At 37.9% G+C, this 20,395-nt stretch overlaps 1 protein-coding gene across 6 annotated transcripts in view; it reads right to left on the reverse strand.

The window, feature by feature from the left end:
• Positions 1-20,395, reverse strand: part of furinb (furin (paired basic amino acid cleaving enzyme) b) — a 95,514-nt gene that overhangs the window by 64,006 nt on the left and 11,113 nt on the right. The gene's annotated exons all lie outside the window — the stretch shown is intronic.

The raw sequence follows: 20,395 nt of genomic DNA on the forward strand, positions 1-20,395 counted from the left end.
CATTGCGTATTGTAGGTTATGAACTTAGATGCACAAAGAATTACAAATAAAACAGGGAAAAAACACCAGGGGCCGTATTCATAAAAATTTTTATCTTACCACTAAGAGTTCTCCTAAATGGCAGTAAAAGTTCTTAGCTAAGAGTTTTCTCTTAAAACCTATTCACAAAGCTGCTGAGACCAACTCTTACTAAGGAATAGAGAGAAGTCTTAAGCTAAGAGAAAGGGCGGGGTTGACCTCGTTGCTAGGGACTATGCCCACAGTGATTGGCTGATAGGGAGGAGTCTCTGTCAGCGATTTAATCATAGAAATATTGTAGAATGAGGTATCATGTTGCCATATACAAATAAAGATTTTAAAATAAAAATGTTGCCATATTCAAATAAAGATTTTAAAGGGGTAGTTCACCCAAAAATGAAAATTATCCCATGATTTAGGACTGCACGCCCATTATTTTTAAGAGTTTCTCCTAAATCGGCAAGTTAGGAGCTACTTTTAGCCTTAAGATGTTTTGTGAATACAGCCCCAGATCTTTAAAATAAAACATTTCCAGAGTAATGTTAAGCACCATCTGGGAGCATTCATCAACATCAACCTAGGGATTACTCAAACAGGAAATGCTGCATATTACGAACTATGACCTTTTAAAGAATTCCTAAAAGATGTCTTTTCCACAGACCCAGAATTAAGTACCCAAAACCCAGTGTGAATTCTCAAAAGGCCTCATTACTCATATCGGTTTAATAGGAATACTTCTGCTGACAATATTTTGCTACGTCTCCAGAGAGCCATTACCTGTCCCGACCAGCTTTTACCTTATTCTGAATCATGCTCTTCACAACACCGTAATGACAATGATTCATTCCCAGTGCGCTTCAGCATCTGACACACAGGAGATTTGCTAACAAATTGATGGGGCTCAGATGTCCATGAGCAAGAGTTAGTTATGCCCACTGTTGATCCACCACAGCTCATTTTCTTTTGAACCTCAGAGCTGTGTGTGTGATTTAAAAAACACAAGGTCTGCTTGTTGATGTTTTATTCTAGCGTGAAACTCGCAGAGGCGTGATCCAAGGATTGATGGCTATTGTGCCGAGGTTAACCAGCTTGTACAGACACTCACAGAATATGTTCCCCAACAGAATGACGGCAGTTTGAATTATACGGAGCATTTCTTAATAAATACTTGCGTGTCATAGAGGTGGCGGACTTAATTATGACCAGAAAGTCTACTCTTTTGCTTATAGTAATGATGTGAGATTACTTACTAATTAACTGCACTGGCAAAGACCTTGAATTGAAATGAAACCTTTCAATTTCGACTTTAGCTCTGATCCTAAGCGGTCAGCAACTTTCTCCGGTTGGTGGGACCTGATTATACAGATGACATTCAAAGAGTAAAACCTCAAAGTGACACCAATATCATTCTCTCAGTAGACATGCCAGCTGAAGATGAAACATGCTGCTGTGTGTGTTTGTGCATACGTCTATTGCATGTGGGAATGATGGGACAGGGAGAAAAAAAGAGAGAGAGAGAGACCACATCCTCCACACTTTAATGTCAGTCATTTCAAAGGTGTTTGTAACTCAGAAACAGGAGGTTTCAACCCTTCTCTCAGTCTCTTTTACCCTGACACGCTTTCTCTCTGCCTCTGTAGAAAAAAGCTCAACATGAAAGAGTAAGAAAGTCTTTTCCCAGCTGCATTTGCACAAACTGGACTTAAAAATGGCATCATAGCTGGTGTTAATAGAATATATACACATAATATACATGTAAAACAGCAATATTGTGAAATATTATTAAGAGTTGTATTTGTTAACATTAGTTAAAGGGGTAGTTCACCCAAAAATGAAAATTATCCCATGATTTACTCACCCTCAAGCCATCCTAGGTGTATATGACTATCTTCAGACGAACACAATCGGAGATATATTTTAAAATATCCTGGCTCCTCTAAGCTTTATAATGGTAGTGAAGGGGGCCTGTTTTAAAGGCCAAAATAAATGCAGGCCGTCCGCGGGAAGCTAGTTATTATAGTTAATACATTTAAAAATATGGATATTTTTCTTACAAAAAAAAAAAAAAAATCATTGCTTCATTTCAGGAGGCCTTTATTAACCCCCTGGAGCCGTATGGATTATATTTTATGATCGATGGACGCATTTTTTTTTCATTTTTTTAAAAGTAGTGAGCAGTGCTGATAACGCTTTCTCTTCTATTGCTATTTTTGATCTTGAAATTAGCTGATGATAAATAAACTGCAGCTCATATTTGTTGCTTTTTTGAAATGTGCATATAGCGTGGGAATTGAAGATTAGATTTATAGTCATTTTGCAGAGACACATTTATGTAGCTAAGTGTAAATGGAAAGGTTTTTAACAAAATTAATAGCTATCTGATCAATAAAAATGCACGAGGTGACCAGGTGTAAACAGGCCCTATGGTGTTGTAAATGTGTTCCTAGGATGTCGCTATGTGGTTGCTCAAAAGAGCCTAGCCCCAAGTCTCGGGTTAAATTTTCAAATTCATAAACTGTCAAGCAAATGAGATGACAATGACAGCTGAGATAAACCAGCACTGAACATTAGTCATAAATCAGACCTCAGATCTTTGTTTGAAGCGAACCGCCTTAAAAAAACATTAATGAGATATTTAAAGCCAAACGGCCCATGAGATTTTCTGGGATGTGACATTTGAAAAACAGTAAATAACCATTATGTTTTTTGTAGATGTATGTCAAGCATTAGAATATGCCCTACAAAGCTCTTTCTCCATGCAATGTTTGTGAAATCATTACGACAATAACGTTTGCTTAGCTTGAAATCCTTCCTTTGTGCCTGTGGACACTTCGGGTGGAGGGGGCGATGACAAAAAAAACACCTCAATTACATAAAGATTTTTTTGTAACAGAAAAAGGAGCATCTTCCCTGAAGCTTTGGTGCTTATCATGAGCGCTTTTAGAGCAGAGGTAATGACTATAATAACTAGCCAGTGCATTTATTTCAGTCTTTCTGTCTCTGTGAAACACCGCTGTAGTTGAGAGACGACAGCTCTGGAGGGATTTCTCACATGGCTGAGCTGTAATAAGACTGAAAACGTCCTCTAACACTTCATGTTTCTATGGAGACTTTCTCTGTCGTAAGTATACAGTTGACAGTGTGAAAAGAAATAGGCTTGAAAGATCAGACATGTTTACTGTGTATTTTCAAAAAAATGATCCATTCATCAGTCCAGAAAAACAGCGTGCATGGACAGACGAGAGGCTTGTTTTCTTTTCAAGATCGAAACATGGGCTGAGTGTCTTTGCAGCAAGATCACTGTACCATGAATGAAGATCCGGATTCAAAGGCAGCCTGGGGCAGTTTCTCTAACCACTGCTGTTGAGCCCCTGAGCAAGAAGCCTCATCCTTCAGGGGTGTTTTCTTGTGGGTATGTGCAACGACTTCTCTTTCTCTCTTTCAGTCTGTGTCCATCTATTTCAAAATCAGCCATTTATTTAAAAAAAAATTAATTATCTTGTAGTTGTGTAGGGTGATAATCTGAATATTTCCGAAATGTAGTATTTTATATAACAAATATTTTTTTGTATTTTTCTCATAATATACTCACCCCCATGTCATCCAAGATGTCCATGTCCTTCTTTCTTCAGTTGAAAAGAAATTAAGGTTTTTGATGAAAACATTCCAGGATTTTCCTCCTTATAGTGGACTTCAATTGGCCTCAAACGGTTGAAGGTCAAAATTACAGTTTCAGCGGAGCTTCAAAGGGCTTTAAACGATCTAGCGAAACGATCTGTCATTTTCTAAAAAAAAATACAAATGTATATGCTTTATAAACACAAATGATCGCCTCGCAAGTGCTTCCGCCAGACCGCCTTCCGTATTCTTCAAAAAGCTTACGCTGTATGTCCTACACCTTCCCTATTCAACTTACAGAAAAAAACGGAACTGGCGCCGCCTTCATTCCATAAGTTTTGCTAGTTAAGACCCTTATTCCTCGTCTGGTATCGTTTAAAGCCCTTTGAAGCTGCACTGAAACTGTAATTTTGACCTTCAACCGTTTGGGGCCAGTTGAAGTCCACTATAAGGATAAAAATCCTGGAATGTTTTCATCAAAAACCTTAATTTCTTTTCGACTGAATATCTTGGATGACATGAGGGTGAGTAAATTATCAGGAAATTTTTAATTGAAAGTGGACTAATCTTTTAAATGTAACAAATATTTTTATTTATATGCACCAATATACCATATAATTTATCATTCAAAAGTTTGGGGTCAGTAAGATTTTTCAGTTGGTATAAGGATGCATTCAATTAAAAAATGACAGTAAAGGCATTTACAGTATTACAAATAAATGCTTTTCTATTCTAATAGTTATCTAATATTATTTAAAATAATGTCACAGTTTTTACAGTATTTTCAAATAAATGCAGCCTTGGAGAGCAAAAAAGAAAATTCTTTCAAAAATATAAAAAAAAAAAAATCTTACCGACTACCAACTTTTGAGCAGTAGTTTATATAGTTATATTAGTGCATATAATAAATATATTATGAATAATATATATATATATATATAAATTTTTTTTTTTAAATACATGTTCCTTCATGTAAAACATATCTTGATTACTTTTGCTGTACTTTTTGTGTTTTACACCTTACTTCAATCTTCTTGAATAGCGTTGACAATAATGGCTTTTTGGGTGAAAAAAAAATGTTAGTTCGATCAATTCGAAGCAATTTCAGAGATATATTTTCAAATGACTGAAAAATAACAATCTTTTTTTACATATAAATAACTGAGCCCTATTCCATTGTCTCTTTCAACTGTTAATAAAGAGTTGAGAAAGGTCTGAAAATAAAAAAGTAGCATAGGACTAAAAAAAAAAAAAAAAGAAAAAAAAAGACTGAAGCAGAAAAGAGAGAGGGAAGGACAGAGCAGAGATGGTGAAAGGAGAAAGAAAGTACTGCAGAGAACAGAAGCAGTGGGGGAGTAATTATTTAGCGATCTCCTGTGAGGAACTCCTTTACAAAGGCAGAAAAATACCACATAATCAGACATACTCATTTTCACATTGTTAACCAAGGACATTTCCACCATGTGTGCATCCTATGTATGCATGTGTACTGTTCAAATAACAAGCTTGGGATACAAAAATCCATCACTGAAGACAAATTGTACCCATGAGTTCCAGATGGGGTGTGGTACCACTGCACCTAAAATTGCAAATGAAAATGCAGAAATGAGCAGAACAGAATGCACTCTGGTACGAGAAGCATGCTGGTGAACCACCTTGATATAAATACTACAACTTTTTTTTGAGAGAAAAAAGGGGAAGGATGCAGCATGCTGTGGCCTTGACCAGCTTTTCCCAAAATCCCTCATCCAATATAAGAGTGGAAAAAAGCACAGATCAGCGGAGAGAGAGAGAGAGCAGGATCTTCCTCTAAGAAAAGGTTACTTAGATGAATGTTGATTCAGAGTTGTGATTGTTAAGTGTCAAGGAATCAGTACTGGCTATGTGGAAATTTAATTCTGCACATTTACACAAGAAATTGAAATGAAATTGAAATCCACTGCAGGAATTCTAAAAGGATTTTCTTAAATGAATGGAAAACTGTGCTGATTCAAATTCAATCCGTAGAGATGGCTAAGATTACACGCCGTTTCATTTAGGCTTTATTCACATGTAAACATTAAAGGCAGTCAATGGTCTCTCAGATTTCATCAAAAAGATCTTCATTTGTGTTCCGAAGATGAACAAAAGTCTTATGAGTTTGGAAAGACATGAGGGTGAGTAAATAATAACAGAAATTTCATTTTGGGGTGAACTAACCCTTCAAGTATTCAGTGAAATGGTAATGTGCAATATTACATACATACATACATACATGTGGCTTTTCCTACCAATTAGATGGTGTTAAAGAAGCTATGCCCAACTATTCTGCTTTTGGTTAACTATATCTTTGTATATCTTTGCTATCCATTCCTTTCTGGGGAAAGGAATGGATAGCAAAGTGTTTTTTGAAGTTAGGGAATGTTTAAGAGAATAACACTTTAAAATCGCCAGTTAACCAAAACTTTTGGCCTTAATAAAGTGCAATGCTGGAGATACTTACAGCTGAGACATTTGTTATGTGGGACTTTTGGCTCTTGTAGTCAAGCTCCACAAGAGGATAATATTTTGTCTGCAATCCTAGCAGCATGGAGTAGTGGGCATGAGGCATCAGTATATTACAGATTGCTAATGGATAAAGTGAGTTACAGTTTTTATTCAGCTTTTAAAATAGAGTGGAGTAAGGACTTGAATATTTTTAATTAGTGATGAAGATTGGATCAGAATATGTACAAATATTAAAGTAATGTCAAGGAATCTGTGAGTACGACTTATCCAATTTAAAATATTGAATAGTTTTTATTGGACGCTGAGTAAGCTATTTAGGCTCGGTTTGAAGGACTCTGATGAATGCTGGCAATGTGGAAGGGAGGACGGAGACCTAATGCATTCTCTCTGGTCCTGCTCTAAAATACAGGAATTTTGGTTCATAACTATATTCAAGATGTGGCAGAATGTTGCTTCTCATTCTGTCCGGGTATTTATGTCCTTGGAGACCCATCTTTTAGGCTCTGATGTAGAGATGACCGAATGGATTCAAATAAGTATCATAATATGGAGACAATTTATTATGTGAGGCTGACGGTCACCAGGGTCGCCATCTTTCCAAGAACGGGTTACAGAATTGGGGAAAGTTGCAGCATACGAAAAAGTCATATAGACTACTAGAAATTTTTTTTTAAATGTATATAAGAGACAGTGGGGTAAATACTTTTATTGAAGGTTTTACTGAAGGTCCAGGATAATGATCTGGTGGTGAGATGCAATGTAAGTGTCATTAATATATTCGGTGACTAACATTTCCACATTATTATTTTACTTATTTAATTGTTAATTTATTTTTTGTAAAATGGAACGTACTGTTTTGTCAATTTAAGGCAAAAAAGTGTGAATCATTAAAATAAAAAAAAAATTGACCGAAATAATTCCACAATTGTCACCAGACACCTGTTTGAGGAAGTGAAGAAACATGATGTCATCCCCTCTTGCAACAAGCAACGCCCGGCGATGGCACGTGAGTTGAGAGTGATGAACAGTCCTACTGGTCGGTTAAGAAAGTGCTTTCGCTGACCTTATGAATATTCATTCCCACCCCACTCCGCTGTGACTCACTCACCCAGAACAGCTCTATCTGTACCATGAATTATGGAAATAACGATACAACAGAGAAGAATGAGAGACATTCATCTCCTTTTATTGCGGAATGCCGGTACAAAGAGAGAGAGACATGTAATAGAATGAGCCAAGACGGGCGATAGGGAGGGAGAATGACAGACTGCTTGATGGAAATCTTCCCTTTCTGACAGTTATCTTTGAAGAAAGGTGCACTCAAGTAACAACACAAACAAATAAGATTGGAAATAAACAACAGGTGACAGACGATTTCTATTATCTGCTTGTTACTAAAAACCTGAGCTTTTTGTGCTGTGTTTAAGATATCTGCTTCATCTTTTCACAGGCGTTGGAATGCATGTATTCCTTTTCAAGTCTAAAATCTAACTCCTGCCAAAAAGCAAATGATGCAGCTTCTTGATCAGGACATCTTTGCGTGAAGACATCCAGAGTTTCCAGCCGCTTTGGGTTGCTGTATTATTTATGGGAAATAAATTCCAAGTGCATGACAAGTCAAATCTCTGTTCTGAATTTAGAAACTATACATTACTACAGTATGTGGGGAATTGATTTAGGGTTAGTTCACACAAAAATGAAATTTCTGTTATTAAGTACTTACCCTTCATGTCGTTCCACACCCGTAAGACCTTCGTTCATCTTCAGAACACAAATTAAGATATTTTTGATGAAATCCGAGGGTTTCTGAACCACACATAGGCAGCAATGTCATTGCACATTTTGAGGTCCAGAAAGATATTAAAGACATCGTTAAAATAGTCAACGTGACTACAGTGGTTCAACCTTAATGTTATGAAGCGACGAGAATACTTTTTGTGCTCAAAAATAACGACTTTATTCAACAATTTCTTCTCTCCCCTGTCAGTCTCCTCTGCAGTTTATGTAGTAAACACAGCCCACTAATAGCACACTTTTTAGAGATTTAGCAACCAACTGACTAAAGAAATCATGCAACTCTGGTAACGGCCAAAACACCCAAAAAAAAAGAAAAGAAAAAAAGTGCTAAACATAATCTGTATGCCACAATCTTGCAGGCCGGCTCTGAATGCTTCTGAATGCTCTGAATGGACGCCTCAATAAAGCTACCGCACACACACACTGCTTGAGTGCTCTCACTTTCTTTCCTCCACATTGACTCCCTTGAGTCACACTGAGCTCACCAGACATGATTTTTCAAGTTTCACCATCTCTGTATATCGTATCAATCTCCCATCGACCTCCTACAGAACTTCAGACAGTATCGTCTCCAGCTGAAAGACAGACTCTCTTCTCCTCTAGTTAGAGTCGGCGAAAGGAGATCTTTTTCATCATGCGCTTTGTAACTAAAAGTTTTTTCTCAAGTGCTGTGGGCTACACAAAACAGATGAATCCTCTAAAGATTAGAGGAAGTGCTGTTTGAGGCTGATGAATAATTAGTCTTAAAAATTAATGTGTCTTCTTTGCGTACCTCTCATCATCTCAAATCAACAAATGCTCTTGAAACCCAGGCAGACTGGAAAAGTAATGAAAGCTCCGGGTCACGGCACCAGATCAAAGCAAACATTCTAACCGACCCTGCAACAAACAGTACAATCCTGTATTCCCCTCTATTACCAGACTGCCAGGAGGGATCAGATGTTCAGAGAGAATGCAGCAGGCTAAGGGGCCTTTCACAGAGGACGTGTTCTTGCTTAAGAAACAGATATATAGAGCGTAATGAAATAGAACAGAAGGTGCGTTTATTGGCTTATTAACTTCTGTACACCATTGCTAATATAAACACTTCACTTCTCTAGATGTAAATACACTTGTTCATATGTAAATATGCTTAGCCCACAGATTCTTCTGATTGGCCCACTACTTGAAAGCTGATATTGATCCACTAGAATAATTTTAACATGGTGTTATGGCCAAAGATGTCAGTGTAGCTGATAAATGTAAAATAAAAAGTGCAAAAATGGAATGCAAACACATTTTGTTTGAACGGTCCCTGTATGTTTGTTTGCACAGTCTTAGATCTCTATGGTAAATTTGTGCTCTAAACTGTCTCTACAAACTTCTGATTGCATTTCAACAGCCATGCTGTCATGTAGACGTGACTTTTCTGATATTGTCTCATCTTGGCTCCATCTTCGAGTGGATGTGTGTGTGTTTGTGACTGCAGAGCTGGTCCATCAATATGCATTCTTTTCTTAGTGCTCTAAGAGCCTTGAGGAGGGTGTCCAACTTTTTCTAGCTCTCCAGCCATTTTAGAGTAATGATTTCTGAAAAGTTGGCAGAGGAAAAAGCCTTTGGAAGTATTTTGGCAGCAGGTAGATAGACAGAGAGAACAGGAAAGAAACAGACAGCCAGGCAGTGGAGTTCTTCATTAAAGATATGTGAATGTATATGTGAATGATGACCAGGATTTGGAGTAGAAGTGTCTGCATCTGGGGACTTTTGACAAACTGGGATTGAAGTAATGTGAGAGAAGTCAATGTGGGGGAAAAAAAACGGAAAATGTCAAAAAAAGGTCATAGTAAATTACATACAACAATGCGCTAAGTTCTATATTGAAGACAACAAGAAACAGTGACAACCCATTCCGAGACTTTTTTTTTTCCCCATCAGGAATTGATTGGAAGTTGTTTCTATATGAATTGGAGATTAAATCAAAAAATTTCAAAATATCCTTTGCGTGCCACAGAAGAAAATAAGGAATAAAGGTTTTGAACAACATGAGGGTAAATGACGTAATTACACAATCTTCACTGTGCAATTAAATATAGATTAATACTTATTAAAGTTGCATAAGTTATTCAGTCAAGAGCAGTGAGTGATGTTTTTCTTTGTTCTTTGTTGTTTGAATAACATTAAAAACAGATAGCAGCAGGTTTATTAGGCTGCTGTCACTTTAAGTGATGCATGGATCCAATATACTGATACACATGCATTTCATTTACGTTCACTTAAGACAACAGACTATGTTTATGAGAAAACTTGCCAATACGGGCATTTTGACATAATTTTGTGTGAATATGTCCTTTCAAGTGTAAGAAGACGTGAAAGAGAACTCAATTCAGTATTTGCGCGCTGTCTGAAGCGCGGCTATCGGGGTGAGCTCTTCGGGTGTGTTGCGCATACATAACTTCTCAAACAGCGCACAATTACAGAATTGAGTTCTCTTTTGAGTCTTCTTGTGATTGAATATTTAAATTGGCAAGGCTTAAAAACATGTGTAAATGATAAACTTTTGTGAAGATGTGGTACTTGCCCGATCGGGACAGTGACAGTTCTGAGCATTTTTCACACTGGACCCGGGCAGTCCTTATTGTCTAGCTCTTTGTAAATGAGCATAGCATTTGTAAATAGCATTTGTGGTTGAACGGCCTCTTTTAAGAAAGTAAAATATCAACTGATATCATGTTGACTTAAATAATTATCATTAATTATAAATTAATTATTAGTTTTTGCTTGATTTAAAAAAAAAAGATGTGGAAAAAAACTGCAGTCAATGGAGCATTATAAAGTTTGATCCATTGACCTCCACTGCAAGTGCATTTTCTGTTTGTTTTGACAAAATGTGGTACAATTTGAAATGATTTTCTGTGGTAATCAGCAGCTTTCTACAGATGCTAATCGACAGAGCTTAACTTTTTTTGTTAAAGGTGTCAAAAATGCCACATTTTAATTAAAAACTTAACTCTACTAATTTGAGATCTTATCGTTTTCCCTGTTGGACACACAGTGCTGTTTTGATATGTTATAATAATGCTATTTGTATAACATCATCTTCACAGTGGGTGTTTGAACCACAATTTGAAACATGCTGGAGTCATTTGAGAATCTTTCAACATCACATAAACATTTCCTTTAGTCTTTTAGCACCAAATCATCACTCCCTTTTAGGTCTAATGTGTACTTGTGCGTTCAGCCAAACACTAAAAATCAACACGAGAGGCAAGATACCAAAGACTTGCTCTGTGTACTAAATCTCAGGACCTGCCTGATTCAAAACTAACAGAACACAATGATGAGGCACTGTGGCAAATGCAATCAGCCCACAATACACCGGCCACCATTTTCCTCACCAACCGCTATGAGCGCAGAGAGGCCTTTAAGAGCTGTACTCAGCGACGGGAGCAATCACGAGTGTTTTTGTGTGCAGACGCAGAGAGGTGGGGAGAGATGGGTGAAATGCGTCACTGAAGTGTGCTGATCAGCTGCCTGTTAAGCCGTTATTCACACACACACACACACACACACACACACACACACACACATAAATGTAGCACAACACAAGAACACCACCAACTGCAGTCAGGACAATAAAAAGCTGCTCAAATCCCAAATTAAACCTTCACAAATGCTAGAATCCTGTTCCAAATGCAAATCCCCAATCCTCCTCTTCTTTTCTGAAACAATGCCCTCGGCATTCAGCGCTATAGACTTTGATTTAGCCCAATGAGCAACTGGAATAGTTTAAGTACAAATGCTTTTTGGGGAAAAGAAGTGGAGTGGCAGATGTATAGCTTGTGGGTCCTCAAGCGATAGAAAATCAAAAGGTAGTGTGTAAAAACCCTTCAAGGCGCTATATTTTATCCATTTTCTATGTACAGCAAGTCACTTCAGATAAAAGGGTCTGCTAAATGACTACTGACCTTTAAGACAAAGAAGGCGTCAATGCTTTCTGAAGCTAGAGCCACATACCACGCTAATGCAAAACTAGAGCATATGGCGTTACTCTGCTGCTAATTATTTCATCTCTTTTCCGCTGAATGGGTTTAGCAGCTGTTCACAACTCTCAGGTTGAGGATTCATTTTCCTGAAATGCTCCCTATTCTCATTCCTTTTAGTTGCAGTGATAAGAACCAGTTGTTCCTAATTTTTTTCCTTATTCCCCATCTGAACATCCATGTTCCTCAGGTATGCTCATTACAACAGTGGTGGAGAAAAGTGGCAGGTGTGTGGACAGTGGGAGGCTGTTGAAATGTCTAGTAGTCGTGAAGTTGGGAAAGTCAATTTGACTTACAATAGCCTGTTCAGCTTGTGTGTTATACGGTGAATCAGCGTATCTGCACTTGTGACGGCTCTGAAATTGGTGCTGGAAATGACGGGGAACAGGTCAAGAAGTATTTAACTGAACTGTACAATTACCTGCTCAGCAGGAATTTTGCTTTAGTTATGGTCAGGGATTGGTAAGGTGTTGAAAGCAGGCTTAAGAGACAATGCACACACTCTTCACCTGTTCAGTGACATTCACAGCCTCCAGCATGAGAGCGTGTGCGGCTCAGTCTCACTACCCCCACAAGTCCCCTCCACCTTCCTCCACATCCTCACAGGAACATCCTATCGCTCTGAGGGATGACAGCTCTAGAAACATGACATTTAAGCCCCACTCTCGCTCCTTTTATCTCCATCTATCCATCCGTTCTCCTCTGCAAACAGGCCGAAGCCTTCCCCGCAGGATTCCAGACAGGCAATCAAGTAATTACGGGCCTGGATAAATGTCTCACGTGTCTCATCGTTCTCCAGAGGAGAGTGACAGGCTCTTTCAGAGATGAATAAGGTGTCTTCCGTCATTTCGGACGGGTCATTTGTTGACCTGATGTCACTTTTGTCAGCCTTAATCACTGTTTCGGACTCATGCTGAGCCTCAGGGGCGACAAAAGACACTATGGACTTTGTATTACACTGTGTCCGAACCAGGCACAACTCAATAAAAAGTGTTAACTCAATTTGATTAAAAAAAAAAAAAGGTTTAAAGTGTTACTACTTTTTGTTTTAATCAGGCCACAATCTCAGTAAAATCTAATTGGCTGGAAGTCCCACTCAAAATAGCTGTAAATTAATAATAAAATGTTCTGACTGGCTGTGATTCCATCTCTTCTCTGAGTATTTTGGTCTGTCTAACATCTTGGCCTTGTTATCCTGCCCATTTTTTGCTCAACTTTCCTGTCATCTCAGAGTCTTGCTGCTCAGCTCTCCCTGAATCATTTTCTTGCTTTCATCTATTCTCTTTTACTACTTTTTCTCTTCCCGTTTTCACAGTCTCTCTCCATTTTTTATCTCAGTCTCTTGCTTTCTGTTTCTCCCTCTATAGAACACATTTTTGAAGCAATATCATTTCAGCGTTGTAGGATTTCCGGTGGATCCCTGCAAGGAAGCTCCACGCCAAGACACAGCCAAGGCAGCGGCTCGGATTAGTGTGCCACGCCTTTTTATCCAGAGACCTGCATCGCAAAGCTCTTAGCTCAAGTCTCACTTTCTGAACAGAAAAAAAATAACATCAAATGGAGAGGAGAGAGAGAGGGAGACGAGAGAAAGCACCATATGGCATCAAAAATTCAACTCAGAACACAGGGATCCTTCAAGGACTCTCACAATCTGTCTGAGAGTCTGAAATGAATAATGAAAAATCAATCCGCCGTGCTGGGTGTGAAAGTGTCCCGTGTTTGATTGACAGGCCAGTGTCAGGCATAAATAAATGGAGATGCAGGGAGAGCTTGTTCATTATGCCACACTAATGAACGCCAGGAATTCTGTGCAAACACAAAAAGAGCACGTACACCCATCACAGTCTATCACAATGCAAGCTTTTTAACAAGGATGAGTGGAAAAGTTCTCAAGCTGTTTAAATCAAACTTCATGTGTGTCTACATGTGTGCCTTGACTAGTAGTATGTACATCTTACAGGGCTCTACACTCACATATTTGTTTAAGAGCACTTGTATACCTACATTAAAATTGAAAAAACTGACTGTGCCCCTAAATTTTTGTTTTCAAGACTCTAATTCATTAAGTCAAGTCAACCAGAAAGATAAAAATGACCAAAATTATGAGCCGAAAATATATGCCACCCCACCCATCAGTGTTCAGCACAGGTTTCACTCTCGCTCCAGCCGTTATCACTGCGCGGTGTGACGCTTTGCTCAATATTCCGCCCTATGCATGTACGCTCCACTCGCTTCACTCATGTACTGCTCATGCTCATTGTAAAAGCAAAGTCTGCTCAAATAACACACCAACGTGAAATTTCTATGTAGCTGTATACTTGTTTCTGTTTGCAATAGCCCTACTGTGCTGTAACATGGTGTGGTATATAGGGATGGGTATCATTTGAATTTTATCGATACCGCTACTTATTGATACTGTTATCGATACTACTTTCTATAATTTGGTGCAAAAAGACAATGTGAAAAGATGTTGAAAATTTCAAGTTATTTTATTTCTGCTAAACCTTAGTACTGCAGTTTACAAATGCCTCTAAGCAAAAAGAAAAGGGCACAAAGCACATTTTAAAAAAATAAAAAGAGAGAGAGAGATTTCCTCAGCATACCACAGCACAACATATTTGAATAGTATGTGCATAGGAGAGCAACAGAACATAAGCAATCTAGCGTTTCTAGAAATTAAAAAAAAATCAACATATTGACTTTCTCTTTGAGCAAGTCATGAACAAAAATCAACAGGCTAAAGAACACTTACACAAAGAACCTTTGCCTATGGTTTAAAAACAACTAGCCTTATTAATGTAAATTTAAAGCATTATTAAAGACAAGTAAAACACTAATTAAAAATTAACAATCGCAACAAATAAATACAACTGAACAAAGATATGTTTACAGTGTAAACAGTGTTTAAGAAGTTCAGGTATTCAGGTAGAGAAACTAATCAAATGTAAAATAACACTGCACTTCATAAATAAAATATACATTACAGAGTTACAAAAGTTACTCAATCAAGAATGAGTGAATTTTCTCTTTGTCTTTTGTTGTTTGATTAGTGTTGTTATAGAGACGGCAGCAGGAATATTAGTGCTGTCACTTTAAGAGCTGCACAGATCTGCACTGTTACACATGCATACAGCACAGAAAACAGCGCGCGAGATGAATGGTTTAAAATTACTTTTTCCGTGAGCGCGCTTTGGATGTGTGTGCGGCACAGTAAACAGCGCGAGTCGTCTCGTGCTTGAATGATATTGAAATGCACACAAAGGAATCGACAAGAAGAATTGAATTTTTAATTTTATAACAAGTATCCGATTCCTGACCTCAAGTATTGAATTTTCGATTCCCAAACCCTAACTAGTACTAACCTAAGACTTATTTTATAATGATGTTACCTTCGCCTGAGGCTGAGGCGCGGCAGTTGCAGTTGGAGCTGGGAGACGATGGAGACGATGGAGCGCATTGCTTGAGGTAAATGGCGTGTTTTGTTTGTAAATGTTTCATTATATTGCTAGTGTTGCATCCTTTGTTGACAAATGACAAGCAGCAGCTTCTAATTCGCCATTAACACCAAAGTATACGGAGATAAAACAACGCGAGTATCGATAACAGTATCGTTTGTCCTGAAGCTTATCGGTACTCTGGTATGGACCCAATTGCGGAGTGCTTCGGTACCCATCCCTAGTGGTATAGCCGTGCTGGCTAAATGACGCTACCCTCTCGTTCACAGATCCACTCCCCACTACACTCTGCTCACATGCTCTGATAATAATAGCTTTGTAAGACTATACATTATTTGGATAATTGATCAAAAAATAAATCCGTTAAATCTGATTCTGTTGCAAGGAACTGAATAAAGATATTTTTAATATTAATATATTTTCTGTCCAATTTTAGTGTGTTACTTTCAATAAAAGTGTGGTTATTTTTAGAGATGCACCGATATATTGGCCAATAATCGGTATCAGCAGATAAAAGCACATTTTCACACTATCGGCTGGTAGTTTAAAAACAGCCGATAATCAGGGCCGATATATCCTGTCAATCAAAAGAGGGCATGAAAATGCACTGCATTTGAGCTTTGTGTAAAGAAAATGCTAAGAAACCAGTTTGATGTTCAATATTAACAGTAATTATATGAATTAATAACATTCAGAAAGTTAAGAAATATTAATTTAATCAGAATTTAGTTAATGTGTGTTGATATTAATTTGAGTAATATTTTAGAACTGATAGCAGTTACTCTGAAACAAGCTGAAGAAATGGAGAGAATAAAGTTTTTATTTGCGCTTCCTTCAAAATGTAATAATTAAAAATATGATTATTAATTATGATGACTATCGGTATCATTACTGGTATCGGCAGATATCAGTAACAATAAATCGGCTATCAGTATCGGTGGAGAAATTTAGTATTGGTGCATCTCTAGTTATTTTATTTTATTGGCTTGTATTTTTTAAATTCAGTGTCATTAAAATTATTGAATTTCATTAAAGTCTAATATTCATTAAGTCTAATATTAATGCAATTTTACACAAAAAAAGCTATTTTTTTGTAAATAATAAATATAATTTAAATTTAAAATAATAAATCTTTTTTAAAAAGCATTTTCGGTTTCAGTTTTCGGCCAAGTTCATCCAGAAGTTTCGGTTTCGGCACAGAATTTTCAGTTCGGTGCATCCCTAGGCACTACTGAATCACTAGTCTATCAGTTCATTTAGTCATCTAACCTACATGCTATAGTGAATAAATGTTTGCGGGAATTTCCTGCATTATAAGTGTGAAACCTGTGGGAATGAGTAAAGCAATGTGCAATACCAGCAATTCCACGCTGAAATTCAGAGATGGTCCTCACTGCAGAACACGAGATCCAGATCCAACTCCTCCCACTTTACATATCCCTAAACCTACCTGTCTCCGCCCTCTGGATCTCATGTTCTGCAGTGAGGGGCTACTGGAGATTCAGGCCCTGATTTATGACTGTCTCAGCATTACATAGCTAACAAAATATCAAGACAAATATTTCCTCCCAAAATGGCAAGAAATAAAGGTGTGAGAGTGTGTTATTGGCTCCCTGTAGCCAGATACCTCAGCATGACTGCGACACACATCTCCACAGATATGGCCTGCCGAGATGAGCATCTCAGAAGCGCAGACTACTACAGCAAATGAAACTCAACTTTCACCATTGCATCTTGAAGTTTAACACACAGTCATCTTCATTTGAAGTGGTGAATGCTAAATTCTCACACCAGTGCTGATGACGCTCTTACTCTGATTTTGCATAGCATGTGAATTGAAGATCGGATTTATATTTGTTTTGCGGAGACACATTTATGCGGCCAACTGTAAATAGAACAGTTTAAACAAATCAGACAGCTATCATACACATGAAGTGACAAGTGTAAATAGGTCCTAAAATCCCCTCAGGTGCTAGACGGACCATAATGGAATAGAATAAAATACAGGGTTTTAAGATGCTTTTTTTTAAAACTTGGAATGGCCAAAGACATCCATGCATGTGTACTCTCTGACCAACAATTAAATAACACATTTTTACCCTGATGGTATTATATATAAGTGCACAAGCGGTGTGCATAAAAAAAAGACTTGCACATTAATTTTCACTGGCACTGTAGGGCACTGTTTGCCTCTTGTAACCCCCACACACATAATCATTAAATGAACTTCTGTGACATTCTTCCAATGGAAACTTTTACATACACTGGCTTCTTTTAGTAAGTAGAGCCCTTTCCTACTGATCTGACACCAGTTATTTCTGTTTTTCATGCAAAATATGCCGCTTTAGAACAATATCATGACTTTGGATCAGAGAAATAATTGAGGTTCCACCAGAATAGTTATTTTAATGTGTTTGGTTGACTTCTGACACTGCATAAACAAAGGAATTAAAACTGAATTATCCAATACTGCTCCCCTCCAGCTTGTTATCTCCTTAGTAATAGATGTCTCAGATGTGTGCATCAGAATCGCTGGTTTGAATCGGTCGAAAATGAGTGACTTAATTTGTTCAGCTCTGTCAGTTTACATTAAAGAGGAGACTCGTGATAATGATAGGTAGTCAGATAGATGGATAAAAATGAAATACACAGTTTGATTAACACCGGACGCAACAGTCATCGCGTCACACGGCAGCTTGAGGCCATATACACTGGATGCGACATGGAAGTGACTGTTGCAAATCTATTTTTTTTTGTCTCACAAGTAGCACGAGCGCTTGGAGAACCTCAGAAATAGAATGAGTCATCAGTTTACTGTTGGGAATGTGTCGTGTCGTGCTGCATCCAGTGTAGACAGCATCACTGATTATAATGAATTCTATTTGCTTTTGTCGCGTCACGCTGCTTGCATCTGGTGTAGGCATGGTGTAACAGTAAGAACACAAATAGCAGCATAAGAGGTAATGCACGGGTCCAATATACTGATACACGTCTTTTCTTTCTCAATGGTTTACATTCACTTAAGACATAACTGATAGGTTTGTGCTGATAGACAAAAGTAACATGTATCTACAGTAATCAGAGATATTGCTACGGTGGCCCAGTAGTGCACAACACAATGAAATTAAAAAAGCAAACATATGTTCACAACACAACGGAAATGCTCCACTAGGGGGCTCTCAGAGCTCGGCAAAGTAAGATTTCCTTGCCACTGTTCTATAGAGTCGACAGTTTTACAAAGATATCATAAACATGATTAGTTTTAAGTATGTAAACATTGTATATTGACATGAAATATTAATTCAAAATCACCTACGTGCACAATAGCTTCATATTTATACCGGTGAATGATTTGACGCGCTACCACGGCGCATGATGAAGGGAACGTCTGCCAATTCCACCAAGTGGTTAAAACGAATAATTTGTATTTATTATAATGACTTTGTTTTAACATTTAGAAACAGACATGTTCAAATTCCAAAGCTAGTTAGTTCCTGTTGGTAAGACTGACTTACTACAGGTGAAATTATAACTCCCTGTATATATTGTCAAAACGTCACCTGTAGTAAGTCAGTCTTATCAATAGAAACCTACTACAAGCTTTGGAATTTGAACATGTCTGTTTTTAAATGTTAAAAGTAATTTTAATGAATACAAATGATACGTTTTAACCACTTGGTGGAATTGGCATACGTTCCCTTCATCTTGCGACATGGTAGTGCGTCAAATCATTCATGGGTATAAATATGCAGCTATTGTGCACGTAGGTGATTTTGAATTAATATTTCATGTTGATATACAGTGGTTACATACTGTTAAAGCTAATCGTGGTTTTGATATCACTGCCGACTCTATAGAACATTGGCAAGGAAAACTAACTTTACAGAGCTCTGAGAGCCCCCTAGTGGTCGGGAGCATTTCCGTTGTGTTGTGGCTCAATTTCGTTGTGTTGTGGCTTTATATCATTGTGTTGTAGCTCAATTTCATTGTGTTGTGGCTCGATTACATTGTGTTTTGACTTGTTTCCTTTGTGTTGTGGCTCGATTTCATTGTGTTGTGGCTCGATTTCGTTGTGTCATAGCTCAATTTCGTTGTGTTGTGACTTGTTTCCGTTGTGTTGTGGCTTTATATCATTGTGTTGTAGCTCGATGTCGTTGTGTTGTGGCTCGATTTCGTTGTGTTGTTGCTCGATTTTGTTGTGTTGTGACTTGTTTCCGCTGTGTTGTGGCTCGATTTCGTTGTGTCGTGGCTCGATTTCGTTGTGTTGTGACTTGTTTCCGTTGTGTTGTGGCTCGATTTCGTTGTGTTGTGGCTTTATATCATTGTGTTGTGGCTCGATTTCATTGTGTTGTGGCTCGATTACATTGTGTTGTGGCTTGTTTCCGTTGTGTTGTGACTTGTTTCCGTTGTGTTGTGGCTCGATTTCGTTGTGTCGTGACTCGATTTCGTTGTGTTGTAACTTGTTTCTGTTGTGTTGTGGCTCGATTTCGTTGTGTTGTGGCTTTATATCATTGTGTTGTGGCTCGATTTCATTGTGTCGTGGCTCGATTTCGTTGTGTTGTGACTTGTTTCTGTTGTGTTGTGGCTTTATATCACTGTGTTGTGGCTCGATTTCGTTGTGTTGTGGCTCGATTACGTTGTGTTGTGGCTTTATATCATTGTGTTGTGGCTCGATTTCATTGTGTTGCGACTTGTTTCCGTTGTGTTGTGGCTTGATTCCGTTGTGTTGTGAACTTATGTTTGCTTTTTAAATTTTGTTGTGTTGTGCACTACTGGGCCACCGTATATTACTGAAGGCTGATGCCTTTGACAATATCAAGACAATCAGTGGCTCATTTTTCCATTATTGCATTCAATTATTATTATACTATCGTGTATTATCTCACAGGCGGACGATAAGATTATATGACTATGAAGCATATCGCCCAACACTAACAATCGACTGTGTTTATGAGGATACTCATTAAGACAGGCATTTTGACATAATTTTGAAGATTTGAA

Source organism: Ctenopharyngodon idella, chromosome 24 (assembly GCF_019924925.1).
Source record: "Ctenopharyngodon idella isolate HZGC_01 chromosome 24, HZGC01, whole genome shotgun sequence".
Taxonomy (NCBI): domain Eukaryota; kingdom Metazoa; phylum Chordata; class Actinopteri; order Cypriniformes; family Xenocyprididae; genus Ctenopharyngodon; species Ctenopharyngodon idella.